Here is a 17,625-nt window from a genome sequence, read left to right as displayed (position 1 = left end):
AAGACATTTGTCCATCCAGTTCAGCCTATATTCCATCATAATAAATCCCCAGATCTACGTCCTTCTACAGGACTATATCTGAGCTTTCAGTTGTTTTTGAACATTCCTAAAATGCTTTTGGTTTCCAGAGCTCAAGCACAGTTTTCCATTTGGGGTGACATGCTTTTCTGTATCAAAATGATCAAAAATTCCAAAAAAAGTCATAAAATGCCATTGTTTCCCTTAGCAACCCATCATATCTGATTTAATTTTATTTTTTTAATGAGAAAAACAAATAAAAGCAGTTACAAATATATTGTTTTATTACAATAATTGACTTCAGTACTTGCTGCCTAATGTAACTCCAATTCGATATTACTAGTTCATTAAATTCTACTACCGAGATAACTGATTATTTCTACATTCAGTGCATGTATTGTGCAAGTCGCTGTTGTGTTTTGAGGGTGACTGAGATTTTTTGTCAGACATTTACAATGAGCAGGAGTAAAAACATAGAAATGAAACATGACTAGTAGAAATAAATATTCTTTCCACCTGACAGAAAACTTGCAAGTCTTTTACCTGCTGATTGTGATGAGGTTGGAAAATGTATGATACAGTGGAGCCACCTAATGGATAAACTGTATATTACATTTGGCTTTTCTTTTTTTGTGAGATCTGTAACCTAGAATTTTTTGCTATAATTTTAGAAGCATTTTTAATAATTGTGACAACTTGTGCGCCTGAAACTAGCCACACCAAGAATATAATACTTTTTGATAAAAAGAAAATTTTAAAAATCACTTCGTACGCAGCTGCACTATGTAAGGCTGCCATTGGATTTTAGTAACTTCATAGTTGGAATACTGATGGCTTAAAGTGTTCTCTTCCTCCTTTTTCTTCCTATAACTTTAAGTTTTATTGGATATTATACTTATATTCTATGATATATTAATGATGATATTGTCCTATTTATTCTTAGTTTTTGCATTTTTGTAATTGAAAAGGATATAATCTGTCAATAAAAATTGAATTTTGAAAAAAAACACATCACAATAAGGCTGCCGTCACACTAGCAGTATTTGGTCAGTATTTTACATCAGTATTTGTAGCCAAAACCAGGAGTGGAACAATCAGAGGAAAAGTATAATAGAAACATATGCACCACTTCTGCATTTATCACCCACTCCTGGTTTTGGCTTACACATACTGAGGTAAAATACTGACCAAATACTGCTAGTGTGACGGCATCAATCAAGATCTGCTATATTATACAGTGCTTATCAAGCAATACCAAATTTGTCTGTTACACTTGAATCTCCTCTATTAAGAAGGTAATCAAATAAACAGAAAAAAGCACTAATCACAACAACAATAATTACAACCAAAATAACTTTTATTGCAACATTAAATAACAAAACACAAATAATAAAATATCTACGTAGTAAACTCTGATGTGATAGACACTTATGGCTAAAGACTCTAATAAACACCTTGTATAATTCATATTAGTGTATAAAACCATGTTATGAAAATAATGAAATAGTCTGATCATCACATTGTATTAAGCATAACTTCATACCCATCTAAAGTGCATGTGCCAATATAATGAGGGGAAATGTCACTATATTAGACATAGACTGCCTCTAGGCATTAAGCCAATACCAGTCCTGTACACAGGAACAGATCACCTCTGACAGGCTAAATTTGCTACTAATAAATAAATAAATGAGGAGTTATACCTACTCAATGTGCAGAGTCAGTGCCGTGTCTCTCCACCACGACGCGTGTTTCATCCACACTTTCTTCAGGGGGCGTGTCGGGGAAGAGAGACGCCGGACATTATATACCTCCCATAACCAAAGTTTCACATACAGGCTCACGTGAGTGAATGAATTCATTACAAATAAAGAAGTGGACTTCGTAGCACTGCCAATCCCCTACAAAGGACTTTCTGTTTCCGGTGTTTGAGCCGTATACAAACAGATCACCACCATAGTTATGTTTGTTTGTTATGTTTGTTATGTTTGTTATGTTTGTGTGTGTGTGTAGCCCATTCACTATCCCCATCTATTCCCCAACCCCTGAAGATGGCTGGACCATCATTGTAAATACATCATTGTAAATACACACCTGTACTTTGTATCTCCCCCACCTCATTGTAGATTGTAAGCTCTCACGAGCAGGGTCGTCTTATTTTGCTTTAATTATTGTATTGTTAACGTTGTTACTTATGACTTTTGTGTTTGAAACTGTTAAACTGTAAAGCGCTGAGGAATATGTTGGCGCTATATAAATAAAGATTATTATTATTATTATAGTGACGGCCCGTGAACGTGTCTAATATTGAGACTGTCATGGAAGTGCGATGCGTCGCGTCCATCAGCCACTCCTCCAGAAATGACTCGCTATCTCCGGTGGTTGAGCCGCGGCCATTTTCCTGAAGCCCCGTGCAGCAGAGCACTCCATCTGTGCACGCGCGGCCCCAGGAAGATGGCCGCCCCCACCGATGACAGGGGGTAACAGCGCAGATCGCGCGCTGCTTCTTCACGTGCACGCAGTGGATTCGTCACTGCGACATGCGCACACCACTACGCCACCAACGGAAAGCTGGGGAAGAAAAGAGCGATGTCACCACGCCCACCTGACCTGACCAGCCTGATTGACAGGCGAAAACGGCGACTTTGGTAATGTATTTCGCAGCATAGGTGGGGAATCTGGGTACACTACATACACTATTGTAACGCACAGCGCAGGCCCTATTTAACAGTATTTATATCTCAATCTGAAAAAACGGGGTGACAGGTTCCCTTTAAGGAATAACAGTGAAATGACAGGCTAATCTAAACAGAGACATTAATAATAATTAACATAAAAGTGACATACAACCCCATGTATCAATTATACTCGTCCTAAAATAACATCATACCTATCATAGAACCATTCATTAATACTTAAAAGTGTAATGAAAAACACACTTAACAAACGCAATAACAACCACACACAGAACAGTCCCTATAGTCGTCTGATGAAAATTCCAATCTTCTGCCGATTATCATGTCCAAATAATTGCGGAGTCCCATGGATGTTAATATTCACAATCATCTGTATGTAATGACCTCCATTTCCACCCCGAAACCGCGAGGAACATGAAAGGTCCTGAGGTACAAAGAGTGCTGTACCGATGTTACAGAGATCTCAAACTAAATAGTAAAACAATAAATTAATATCGGCTTAAAATCACAAATCCCTGTAAATATCCCTGATCCCCTAAAATGAATTTAAAAACAATTGTGCATATTGTCCATATTACAGAAAGGCACTGAAACCAAAATTCTCATTAAGCCCATGAGCAGCAATACTCCCCAACCTATCCATTTACTCTCCAATTTAGCTAAATTTTTGGCAAGATCATCCCCCTCGGGTCCCATTTTGACAACATCTATTCCCATCACTTTGAGTTGACTAGAGTCACTGTTGTGGTACCGAAAAAAATGTCTCGGTATAGTTTTAAGAAGTGACGGATCATCCGCCGTCTGCCTTTTTCTATTTCCCTCACATGTTCTCTTGTGCGTATATGGAGTTCTCGCGTTGTGAGTCCAATATATAATTTGCCACACGGGCACCAAGCACTATATATTACTCCTTTCGTGGAGCACGTGATGAAATGTCTAACTGAAAAAGTACGAGTACCCATCGCATTGAAAAAAACTTTACTTTTTGTCATATTAGCACATCCTTTACAGCGTCCACATGGGTAAAAACCTGTGGTCTCTAACCAAGTGCCACTGCTTGCCGTAGGTGGTTCATAATGACTATGTACCAGGATGTCCTTAAGATTTTTAGATCGTCTCGCTGTGATAAGAGGCGCAGTTGGTAAACACTTGCTAAAAATTGGATTAGATAATAAAAGAGGCCAGTGTTTTTGAATGATACTACGAAATTCGGGCCATTGACTATTATAGGTGGCTATCAAAAGGACATTATTCTCCAATTCTTTAGTTTCAAATTTATTTTTATACAAAAGTTCATTTCTCTTCATGTTTTTTGCTCTATGATATCCATTTCTAATCATTTGTTTACTCTAATCCCTATCTTGAAACCTTCTTCTCAATTCCCGGGATTGATACTCAAACGTCTGATCATCTAAACAAATCCGTTTAATTCTGAGGAATTGATCTATCGGTATCCCTCTAATGGTCGATAGAGGATGTGAAGATGATGCGTGTAAAAGAGTATTAGTTGCTGTGGGTTTTCTGTAAACCCCTGTTTTCAAATTCCCACTAGGTAAGGTGTTAATTTTCAAATCCAAAAAATCCAAACTCCTATCAACCTTGTAAGTTAATTTAATTTTTAAATTGTTGGAATTTAAATTTGCCATGAGGGAATCCCAATTCTGTCTTGGGCCATCCCAGATGAACCACACATCGTCTATGTAGCGCATCCACTGATGTGTATTTTCTATGCCCGGGACAGAATTGCAGATGAAAATTTCTCTCTCCCATGCACCCAAAAACAAGTTGGCATAAGAGCATACACAAAAAGAGAAACAGACAAGGTCCTAAGAAAGGGGATCACCACAACAAGGATATGGCAAAAAAATATATACACAGCTTTATTGAAATATATATACAAACAAGGGTAACAAACACATAGACATATAAAAACACTTAAAACGCATACAAATGCTATACACAACAGCCCCTAATACGGCCGTACCCCACATAGGACTCGAGTCATATACACATAATGTAATAACCTAGAACCAAATTGCTCATAGAATGAAAGAAATAGGCCAAGCTACCTAGGCACTCCCCTGGGTACTACAAATGGAAACAGACCACTGATAGTGTGAATGCAAAATAGCAAAAGTATAAAGCCCACATAGACATACAAATCCCTGTACTACAAATGCTAGATAAGGGACACACATACACAAACCTGCCTAGCATGTAGAGATGACAGGTGTGTACAAAACGGTACATAAATGTCAACGCGTATCGCCACCACACCGGGCAGCTTCGTCAGGGGACCCCTGACGAAGCTGCCCGGTGTGGTGGCAATACACGTTGGGTCTCCTTGTAGCCCACATTAGGACTTTTTTTCCAGGCGCTATAGGCTTGGGCATTATGTGCCCTGGGTAATATGCTATCTCTACAGCTTATACTATCTTGGTGCTATTTTTCTGTATAGTGGCATGTTAGATTGTTGGTCACATGCTATTGAGGCACTATGCTGATACTTTTTGCTGCTTGACATTTATGTACCGTTTTGTACACACCTGTCGTCTCTACATGCTAGGCAGGTTTGTGTATGTGTGTCCCTTATCTAGCACTTGTAGTGCAGGGATTTGTATGTCTATGTGGGCTTTATACTTTTGCTATTTTGCATTCACACTATCAGTGGTGTGTTTCCATTTGTAGTACCCAGGGGAGTGCCTAGGTAACTTGGCCTATTTCTTTCATTCTATGAGCAATTTGGTTCTAGGTTATTACATTATGTGTATATGACTCGAGTCCTATGTGGGGTACGGCCGTATTAGGGGCTGTTGTCTATAGCATTTGTATGCTTTTTAAGTGTTTTTATATGTCTATGTGTTTGTTACCCTTGTTTGTATATATATTTCAATAAAGCTGTGTATATATTTTTTTGCCATATCCTTGTTGTGGTGATCCCCTTTCTTAGGACCTTGTCTGTTTCTCTTTTTGTGTATGCTCATATGTCTCAGGTCCTGGTGGTATCCCATGATCCGTGGTGCCCCCTTTCCATTATATGCAAGTTGGCATAAGAGGGTGCACAGGAGGCCCCCATGGCAGTACCCTGCTTTTGTAAATAAACTTTATTGCTGAATATGAAAGTGTTATGGGTTAGAATAAATTCCAGCAAAACCAACAAAAAGTCTACTAACAGTGGATCCAAATTACTGGTCCTCAGATACCACGAGACTGCCTCAAGCCCATCTTTATGCCTGATTGACGTATATAAGGACTCCACATCGGCTGTGACCATTACCATGTTGTCAGACAGATGCATGTTTTCCAATCTTTGCAAAGCCGCTGTGGTGTCCTTAATATACGATGGAAGGCTAGCTACTAAAGGTTTCAAATAAAAATCCAGTACCTCGCAGATAATATCACAAAGGTCATTATTGCCCGCCACAATCGGCCTTCCCGGGGGATTGCTAGGATCCTTATGAATTTTGGGGATTAGATAGAAGGTGGGGAGTTTGGGTTCCAGCTTCTGTACTGCTTCCAATAGCTGTTTTGGAATAGTACCTTCTAAAAATGCTTCATCTAGAATTGAAATTAATTCCTGTTGATATAAAGGGAGCGCATTGGACGGGAGCGGATTGGACGGCAATCTACGATAACAATTATAATCATTTAAAAGATTATATGCTTGTGTCTCATACATGTCGTTGGGCCAAATCACAAGATTGCCACCCTTATCCGCAGCCTTAAATACCACGTCCCTCCATCCCTGCATTTCTTCAAGTGCTTTCTGTTTATTGAAAGTTAGATTGGACGTCTTATGTTTATTGCAGGCTAATTTTTCAATGTCAGCTGTGACCTCTCTTCCCCGACACGCCCCCTGAAGAAGTGTGGACGAAACGCGCGTCGGAGTGGAGAGACACGGCACTGACTCTGCACATTGAGTAGGTATAACTCCTCATTTATTCATTTATTAGTAACAAATTTAGCCTGTCAGAGATGATCTGTTCCTGTGTACAGGTCTGGTATGGGCTTAATGCCTAGAGGCAGTCTATGTCTAATATAGTGACATTTTCCCTCATATTGGCATATGCACTTTAGATGGGTATGAAGTTATGCTTAATACAATGTGATGATCAGACTATTTCATTATTTTCATAACATGGTTTTATACTCTAATATGAATTATACAAGGTGATTATTAGAGTCTTTAGCCATAAGTGTCTCTCACATCAGAGGTTACTAGATATTTTATTATTTTTGTTTTGTTATTTAATGTTACAATAAAAGTTATTTTGGTTGTAATTATTGTTGTTGTGATTAGTGCTTTTTTCTGTTTATTTGATTACCTTCTTAATAGAGGAGATTCAAGAGTAACAGACGGATTTGGTAGTGTGACGGCAGCCTAACACATAAACCAAATGTTTTGTAGATAGACATTCACTAAAGACTTTCCATGATCATCTGGCTACTACAAGGTTGAAGCTAAAAATAAAAATAAAAAAGGTAAAAAGCCACAGAAAACACATTTTTTTACATAATTTATGTTGTGAACTACATATAAAAAGTGTATTTAACAACACCTTCATATCACACATTATCTGTTCAGTCTCCAACAGACATAACATCTTATCTACTATATAATTGTCTAAGGGTCACTCCCGTCTTTCTGTCTGTCCTTCTGTCTGTCTGTCTGTCACGGAAATCCCAAGTCACTGATTGGTCGCGGCAAAACAGCCACGACCAATCAGCGACGGGCATAGACCGGCGGCAAAAGGGCCGCTCCTTACTCCCCGCAGTCAGTGCCCGCTCCATACTCCCCTCCAGTCAGTGCTCACACAGGGTCAATGGCAGCGTTAACGGACCGTGTTATGCCGTGGTGTAATGCACTCCGTTAACGCTGCTACTAACCCTGTGTGACCAACTTTTTACTATTGATGCTGCCTATGCAGCATCAGTAGTAAAAAGATCTAATGTTAAAAATAATTAAAAAAATAAAAAATCGTGATATTCTCACCTTCCATCACCTCCGCAGCAGCTTTTCCTGCAGCTCGCTATGCTCCGGTCCCACCGCTTCGCTGACTGGTCGCGCCCAGCTGGCACGACCAATCAGTGACATTGGCGCGGGATCTAATGTTAAAAATAATTTAAAAAATTAAAAATAATTATATACTCACCTTCCGGATCCAGCCCAGGAATTTCCCGCTCCTCGCGACGCTCCGGTGACCGGTCCATGCATTGCGGTCTTGCAAGATGATGACATAGCGGTCTCGCGAGACCGCTACGTCATCATCTCGCGAGACCGCAATGCACTCTAGGTACCGGAGCGTCACGAGGAGCATTGGTAAACGCCTCGGCTGGATCTGGGGGCCAACGGAAGGTGCGTATATAACTATTTTTAATTTTAATTCTTTTTTTAATGTGGTGCCCATATTGCTATATACTACGTGGGCTGTGTTAGATACTGCGTGGGCTGTGTTACATACTACATATCTGTTCTATATACTACGTGACTGGGCAATATACTACGTGGCTGGGCAATATACTATGTGGCTGGCCAATATACTACGTGGCTGGGCAATATACTATGTGGCTGGGCAACATACTATGTGGCTAGACAATATACTACGTCGCTGGGCAATATACTACATGGCTGGGCAATATACTATGTGGCTGGGCAACATACTATGTGGCTGGGCAATATACTACGTCGCTGGGCAATATACTACGTTGCTGGGCAATATACGATGTGGCTGGGCAATATACTACGTGTCTGTGCTATTTACTATGTGGCCTGTGCTATATACGTGGGCTGTACTATATACTACGTGGCTGTGCTATATACTACGTGGCTGTGCTGTGTACTACATGGCTGTGCTATATACTACATGGGCTGTGTTATAAACTACGTGGCTGTGCTATATAATACGTGGCTGTGCTATATACTACATGGCTGTGCTATATACTACATGGGCTGTGCTATATACTATGTGGATGTGCTATATACTACGTAGCTGTGCTATATACTACGTGGCTGTGCTATACACTACATGGGCTGTGCTATATACTACGTGGATGTGCTGTATACTACGTGGCTGTGTTATATACTATGTGGCTGTGCTATATGCTACATAGGCTGTGTTATATACTACATGGCTGTGCTATATACTACGTGGCTGGGCAATATACTACATGGCTATGCTATATACTATGTGGCTGTGCTATATACTACGTGGCTGTGCTATATACTATGTGGTTGTGCTATTTACTATGTCGCTGTGCTATATACTACATGGGCTGTGTTACATACTACGTGGGCTGTGCTATATACTATGTGGCTGGGCAATATACTACGTGGCTGTGTTATATACTACATGGGCTGTGTTATATACTACATGGGCTGTGTTATACGCTACTTAGTTGTGCTATATTTCTCTGCTGTATCTGTGCATCATGAATCGTGGTATGTGTTAAAGAGGGGGGCCCACTGAGACTCTTTCTCCCAGGGCCCTCAAAAACCTGGAGCAGGCCCTGGCTTCACTGATTGGTCATGCCCGGCTGCGAACAATCAGCGACAGCCGCAGTCCACCTGCGAATTGGCACAGAATTTGAACCACGCTTCGCTAATTGATTGCGGCCGGCCGAATCCTGTGTATAAATTGCATTATTCTGAAAACTTCATAAATAAACTACATACATATTCTAGAATACCGGATGCGTTCGAATCGGGCCACCATCTAGTGTTATTTATAATTTGCATGGTTGCGTGGCTCCATGTATTATGAAGGAATGGAAATAACACTGCTATACAATGCTTAAATACAGTGGTGTATCTAGGGTCCTATGGGCTTCAGGGCAAAATTTGGATCTGGACCCTACACAAGCATGTCACTCAGATGCATTAGCATTAATAGAGTCTGTGTTACCGATCCCCCTCCCTCCAAACATATAACTACATTATATTAGGGTGCGTTCCCATGATAGATAAATATGGAATAGATAGACAGATATACCTAGGTACCTGGTTATTGGGCCCTTCACTGCCTAAAAATACAAGCCACATGAGATTTGCCAATTCTGACGCTTTGCCCGGCTCTACCCGATTGCCCAAGTGCGGTGGTAATGGAGGTAATCGTAGTTGAGGCTGCCATCAAGCCCAAGGGTTAGTAATGTAGAGGTGTCTATCAGACACCCCCATTACTAATACAGTAATCTATATATATAATCGTCTAAGGGTACTTCCGTCTGTTTGTCTGTCTGTCTGTCACGGAAATCCCGCGTCGCTGATTCTCTGTCAGTGCCCACTCCAGTCAGCGCTCACACAGGGTTAATGGCTGCGTTACACCGCGTTATGCCGCGGTGTAACGCAGTCCGTTAACGCTGCTATTAACCCTGTGTGACCAACTTATCACTATTGATGCTTCCTATGCAGCATCAATAGTAAAAAGATCTAATGTTAAAAATAATAAACAAAATAAAAAATCATTATATTCTCACCTTCTGTCGCCTTTCTCGCTCCTCGCGAAGCTCCGGTCCATGCATTGCGGTCTCGCGAGATGATGACATAGCGATCTCGCGAGACCGCTACGTCATCATCTTGCGAGACCGCAATGCATTCTTGGGACCGGAGCGTTGCGAGGAGCATCGGTAAATGCCAGGGCTGGATCCGGGGGCCGATGGAGGGTGAGTATATCACTATTTTTTATTTGAATTCTTTTTTTAACAGGGATATGGTGCCCATATTGCTATATACTACATGGGCTGTGTTAGATACTGCATGGACTGTGTTATATGCTACGTCTCTGTGCTATATACCACGTGGCTGTGGTATATATTACGTGGCTGGGCAATATACTACATCGCTGTGCTCTATACTACGTGGCCTGTGTTATATACTGCATGGGCTGTGTTATATACTACGTGGCTGTGCTATATACTACATGGCTGTGCAATATATTACGTGGCTGTGCAATATATTACGTGGCTGGGCAATATACTACGTGGGCTGTGTTATATACTGCATGGGCTGTGTTATATACTGCATGGGCTGTGTTATATACTATGTCTCTGTGCTATATACTACGTGGCTGTGGTATATATTACGTGGCTGGGCAATATACTACATCGCTGTCCTCTATACTACGTGGCCTGTATTATATACTGAATTGGCTCTTTTATATACTAAGTCTCTGTGCTACATACTAAGTGGCTGTGCTATATACTACGTGGCTGTGTGCAATATATTACGTGGCTGTGCAAGATATTACGTGGCTGTGCAATATATTACGTGGCTTGGCAATATACTATGTGTCTGTGCTATATACTATGGGGGCTGTGCTGTTGTGAATTCTGTGGCTGAGTTCACTTCTGTGGTCACAAGTGGTATTGCAGTCTCTGGGCTTCCTCCCTCAGGTGTTTTGGTGAGCTCGTTGGCTGCCTTGCTATTTAGCTCCACCTGAGTCTGTCTTCCTTGCTCCTTGTCAATGTTCCAGTGTTGGATCTGAGCTACTGCATCTTTCCTTGGGCCTGCTGCTCTGCTAGATAAGTGCTTCTAGTTTGTTTTCTGTTTTTTCTGTCCAGCTTGCTATTAACTTTTGCTGGAAGCTCTGAGAAGCAAAGGGGTGCACCGCCGTGCTGTTAGTTCGGCACGGTGGGTCTTTTTGCCCCTTTGCGTGGTTTTCGTTTTAGGGTTTTTTGTAGACTGCATAGTTCTCTTTGCTATCCTCGCTCTGTCTAGAATATCGGGCCTCACTTTGCTGAATCTATTTCATTCCTACGTTTGTCTTTTCATCTTGCTAACAGTCATTATATGTGGGGGGCTGCCTATTCCTTTGGGGTATTTCTCTGAGGTAAGTCAGGCTTGTATTTCTATCTTCAGGCTAGTCAGCTCCTCAGGCAGTGCCGAGTTGCATAGGTAGTGATAGGCGCAATCCACTGCTGCTTATAGTTGTGTGAGGATAGATCAGGTACTGCAGTCTACAGAGATTCCACGTCTCAGAGCTCGTCCTATTGTTTTTGGTTATTGCCAGATCTCTGTATGTGCGCTGATTACTGCACGCTGTGTTGCCTGATTGCCAGCCATAACAGTACAAGGAGCCACACCAATGATTCCCAATAGAGGGAAAAAAGAAATCCTGACATCATTTTTTTTTCTTAGCTCTGTCTTCAGTCTTTTTTTTCCCCTAGACATTAGAGTGCTTCAGGACACAGCTGTGGACATGGATATTCAGGCTCTGTGCTCCTCAATGGATAATCTCGTTGTAAATGTACAAAAGATTCAAGATACTATTGATCAGAAATCGATGCTAGAACCAAGAATTCCGATTCCTGATTTGTTTTTTGGTGACAGAACTAAGTTCCTGAGCTTCAGAAATAATTGTAAGCTATTTTTGGCCTTGAAACCTCATTCTTCTGGTAATCCTATTCAACAGGTTTTGATTATTATTTCTTTTTTGCGCGGCGACCCACAGGACTAGGCGTTTTCTCTTGCACCAGGAGATTCTGCATTGAGTAATGTTGATGCATTTTTCCAGGCGCTCGGATTACTTTACGATGAGCCTAATTCAGTGGATCAGGCTGAGAAAAATCTGCTGGCTTTATGCCAGGGTCAGGATGATGTAGAAGTATATTGTCAGAAATTTAGGAAGTGGTCAGTACTCACTCTGTGGAATGAATCTGCACTAGCGGCTTTGTTCAGAAAGGGTCTCTGAAGCTCTTAAGGATGTAATGGTGGGATTTCCTATGCCTGCTGGTTTGAATGAGTCTATGTCCTTGGCCATTCAGATCGGTCGTCGCTTGCGCGAGCGTAAATCTGTGCACCATCTGGCGGTATTGTCTGAGAGTAAACCTGAGCCTAAGCAGTGCGACAGGACTATGACTAAAGTAGAACGGCAAGAACACAGACGTCTGAACAGACTGTGTTTCTATTGTGGTGATTCTACTCATGCTATTTCTAATTGTCCTAAACGCACTAGGCGGTTCGATAGCTCTGCCGTTATTGGTACTGTACAGTCCAAATTCCTTTTGTCCATTACCTTAATGTGCTCTTTGTCATCGTATTCTGTCATGGCGTTTGTGGATTCAGGCGCTGCCCTGAATCTGATGGATTTGGATTATGCTAAACGTTGTGGATTTTTCTTGGAGCCTTTGCGGTGTCCTATTCCGTTGAGAGGAATTGATGCTACACCTTTGGCCAAGAATAAGCCTCAGTACTGGGCCCAGCTGACCATGTGCATGGCTCCTGCACATCAGGAAGTTATTCGCTTTCTGGTACTGCATAATTTGCATGATGTGGTCGTGTTGGGGTTGCCATGGCTACAAACCCATAATCCAGTATTGGATTGGAACTCTATGTCGGTAACCAGCTGGGGTTGTCAGGGAGTACATGGTGATGTTCCATTTTTGTCTATTTCGTCATCCATTCCTTCTGACATCCCAGAGTTCTTGTCGGACTTTCAGGATGTATTTGAAGAGTCCAAGTCTGATGCCCTACCTCCGCATAGGAATTGTGATTGTGCTATCGATTTGATTCCTGGTAGTAAATTCCCTAAGGGTCGTTTATTTAATTTGTCCGTACCTGAACACACCGCTATGCGCAGTTATGTGAAGGAGTCCCTGGAGAAGGGACATATTCGCCCATCGTCGTCACCATTGGGAGCAGGGTTCTTTTTTGTAGCCAAGAAGGATGGTTCGCTAAGACCGTGTATTGATTACCGCCTTCTTAATAAGATCACTGTTAAGTTTCAGTATCCCTTGCCATTGATTTCTGACTTGTTTGCTCGGATTAAGGGGGCTAGTTGGTTTACTAAGATTGATCTTCGTGGTGCGTATAATCTGGTGAGAATTAGGCAGGGAGATGAATGGAAAACGGCATTTAATACGCCCGAGGGTCATTTTGAGTATCTGGTGATGCCGTTCGGACTTGCCAATGCTCCATCTGTTTTTCAGTCTTTTATGCATGACATTTTCCGTGAGTATCTGGATAAATTCTTGATTGTTTACTTGGATGACATTTTGATCTTCTCAGATGATTGGGAGTCTCATGTGAAGCAAGTCAGAATGGTTTTCCAGGTACTGCGTGCTAATTCCTTGTTCGTGAAGGGATCAAAGTGTCTCTTCGGTGTGCAGAAAGTTTCATTTTTGGGGTTCATCTTTTCCCCTTCTACTATCGAGATGGATCCAGTTAAGGTTCAGGCCATCCAGGATTGGACTCAGCCGACATCTCTAAAAAGTCTGCAGAAATTCCTGGGCTTTGCTAATTTTTATCGTCGCTTCATCTGTAATTTTTCTAGCATTGCCAGACCATTGACCGATTTGACCAAGAAGCGTGCTGATTTGGTTAATTGGTCTTCTGCTGCCGTGGAAGCTTTTCAGGAGTTGAAGCGTCGTTTTTGCTGTGCCCCTGTGTTGTGTCAACCAGATGTTTCTCTTCCGTTCCAGGTCGAGGTTGATGCTTCTGAGATTGGTGCAGGGGCGGTTTTGTCACAGAGAGGTTCTGGTTGCTCAGTGTTCAAACCATGTGCTTTCTTTTCCAGGAAATTTTCTGCTGCTGAGCGTAATTATGATGTGGGCAACCGAGAGTTGCTGGCCATGAAGTGGGCATTCGAGGAGTGGCGTCATTGGCTTGAGGGTGCTAAGCATCGCGTGGTGGTTTTGACTGATCATAAGAACCTTACTTATCTTGAGTCTGCCAAGCGCTTGAATCCTAGACAGGCCCGTTGGTCGTTATTTTTTGCTCGTTTTGATTTTGTGATTTCATACCTTCCGGGCTCTAAAAATGTGAAGGCGGATGCTCTGTCTAGGAGTTTTGTGCCCGACTCTCCGGGGTTATCTGAGCCGGCGAGTATCCTCAAGGAAGGAGTCATTGTGTCTGCCATCTCCCCTGATTTGCGGAGAGTGTTGCAGAAATTTCAGGCTAATAAACCTGATCGTTGTCCGGCCGAGAAACTGTTCGTCCCTGATAGGTGGACTAGTAAAGTTATCTCTGAACTTCATTGTTCGGTGCTGGCCGGTCATCCAGGAATCTTTGGTACCAGGGAGTTGGTTGCTAGATCCTTCTGGTGGCCATCTCTGTCACGGGATGTGCGTGCTTTTGTGCAGTCCTGTGGAATTTGTGCTAGGGCTAAGCCCTGCTGTTCACGTGCCAGTGGGTTGCTTTTGCCCTTGCCGGTTCCGAAGAGGCCTTGGACACATATTTCGATGGATTTCATTTCTGACCTTCCCGTTTCTCAAAAAATGTCGGTCATTTGGGTGGTCTGTGATCGCTTTTCTAAAATGGTCCATCTGGTGCCCTTGGTTAAATTGCCTTCCTCCTCTGATTTGGTGCCTTTGTTCTTCCAGCATGTGGTTCGTTTACATGGCATTCCTGAGAATATTGTTTCTGACAGAGGTTCCCAGTTTGTCTCGAGGTTCTGGCGAGCCTTTTGTGGTAGGATGGGCATTGACCTATCTTTCTCCTCGGCCTTCCATCCTCAGACTAATGGCCAGACCGAACGAACCAATCAGACCTTGGAAACATATCTGAGATGTTTTGTTTCCGCTGACCAGGATGATTGGGTGTCATTTTTGCCGTTGGCTGAGTTCGCCCTTAATAATCGGGCCAGCTCGGCTACCTTGGTCTCTCCATTTTTCTGCAATTCTGGGTTCCATCCTCGTTTCTCTTCAGGACAGGTTGAGTCTTCGGACTGTCCTGGTGTGGATTCTGTGGTGGACAGGTTGCAGCAGATCTGGACTCAGGTAGTGGACAATTTGACCTTGTCCCAGGAGAAGGCTCAGCTTTTCGCTAATCGCAGACGCCGTGTGGGACCCCGACTTCGTGTTGGGGATCTGGTTTGGTTATCTTCTCGTCATATTCCTATGAAGGTTTCCTCTCCTAAATTTAAACCTCGTTTTATTGGTCCGTATAGGATTTCTGAGATTCTCAATCCGGTGTCTTTTCGTCTGACCCTCCCAGACTCCTTTTCCATACATAATGTATTCCATAGGTCGTTGTTGAGGAGATACGTGGCACCTATGGTTCCATCTGTGGAGCCTCCTGCCCCTGTTTTGGTGGAGGGGGAATTGGAGTATATTGTGGAGAAGATTTTGGATTCTCGTGTCTCTAGACGGAAACTCCAGTATCTGGTCAAATGGAAGGGTTATGCTCAGGAAGATAATTCCTGGGTTTTTGCCTCTGATGTCCATGCCCCAGATCTTGTTCGTGCCTTTCATGTGGCTCATCCTGGTCGGCCTGGGGGTTCTGGTGAGGGTTCGGTGACCCCTCCTCAAGGGGGGGGTACTGTTGTGAATTCTGTGGCTGAGTTCACTTCTGTGGTCACAAGTGGTATTGCAGTCTCTGGGCTTCCTCCCTCAGGTGTTTTGGTGAGCTCGTTGGCTGCCTTGCTATTTAGCTCCACCTGAGTCTGTCTTCCTTGCTCCTTGTCAATGTTCCAGTGTTGGATCTGAGCTACTGCATCTTTCCTTGGGCCTGCTGCTCTGCTAGATAAGTGCTTCTAGTTTGTTTTCTGTTTTTTCTGTCCAGCTTGCTATTAACTTTTGCTGGAAGCTCTGAGAAGCAAAGGGGTGCACCGCCGTGCTGTTAGTTCGGCACGGTGGGTCTTTTTGCCCCTTTGCGTGGTTTTCGTTTTAGGGTTTTTTGTAGACTGCATAGTTCTCTTTGCTATCCTCGCTCTGTCTAGAATATCGGGCCTCACTTTGCTGAATCTATTTCATTCCTACGTTTGTCTTTTCATCTTGCTAACAGTCATTATATGTGGGGGGCTGCTTATTCCTTTGGGGTATTTCTCTGAGGTAAGTCAGGCTTGTATTTCTATCTTCAGGCTAGTCAGCTCCTCAGGCAGTGCCGAGTTGCATAGGTAGTGATAGGCGCAATCCACTGCTGCTTATAGTTGTGTGAGGATAGATCAGGTACTGCAGTCTACAGAGATTCCACGTCTCAGAGCTCGTCCTATTGTTTTTGGTTATTGCCAGATCTCTGTATGTGCGCTGATTACTGCACGCTGTGTTGCCTGATTGCCAGCCATAACACTGTGCTATATACTACGTGGCTAGGCAATATACTACGTGGGTTGTGCTATATACTACATAGGCTGTTATATACTACACTAGATGGTGGCCTGATTCTAACGCATCGGGTATTCTAGAATATGCATGTCCACGTAATATACTGCCCAGCAACGTAGTATATTGCCCAGCGACGTAGTATATTGCCCAGTCATGTAGTATATTGCCCAGCCACATAGTATATTGCCCAGCCACATAGTATATTGCCCAGCCACGTAGTATATTGTCCAGCCACGTAGTATATTGCCCAGTCACATAGTATATTGCCCAGTCACGTAGTATATTGCCCAGCCACGTAGTATATTGCACAGCGACGTAGTATATTGCCCAGTGACGTAGTATATTGCCCAGCCACGTAGTATATTGCCCAGCGACGTAGTATATTGCCCAGCCACATAGTATATTGCCCAGCCACGTAGTATATTGCCCAGCCACGTAGTATATTGTCCAGCCACGTAGTACATTGCCCAGTCACGTAGTATATTGCCCAGTCACGTAGTATATTGCACAGCGACGTAGTATACAGCACAGAGCCAAGTAGTATATTGCACAGCGACGTAGTATATTGCCCAGCCACGTAGTATATTGCCCAGCCACGTAGTATATTGCCCAGCGACGTAGTATATTGCCCAGCCACATAGTATATTGCCCAGCCACGTAGTATATTGCCCAGCCACGTAGTATATTGTCCAGCCACGTAGTACATTGCCCAGTCACATAGTATATTGCCCAGTCACGTAGTATATTGCCCAGCCACGTAGTATATTGCCCAGTCACGTAGTATATTGCCCAGCCACGTAGTATATTGCCCAGCAACGTAGTATACAGCACAGAGCCACGTAGTATATTGCACAGCGACGTAGTATACAGCACA

This window comes from Ranitomeya imitator, chromosome 1, assembly GCF_032444005.1.
Source record: "Ranitomeya imitator isolate aRanImi1 chromosome 1, aRanImi1.pri, whole genome shotgun sequence".
NCBI lineage: Eukaryota > Metazoa > Chordata > Amphibia > Anura > Dendrobatidae > Ranitomeya > Ranitomeya imitator.
This window is presented reverse-complemented; position numbering follows the sequence as displayed.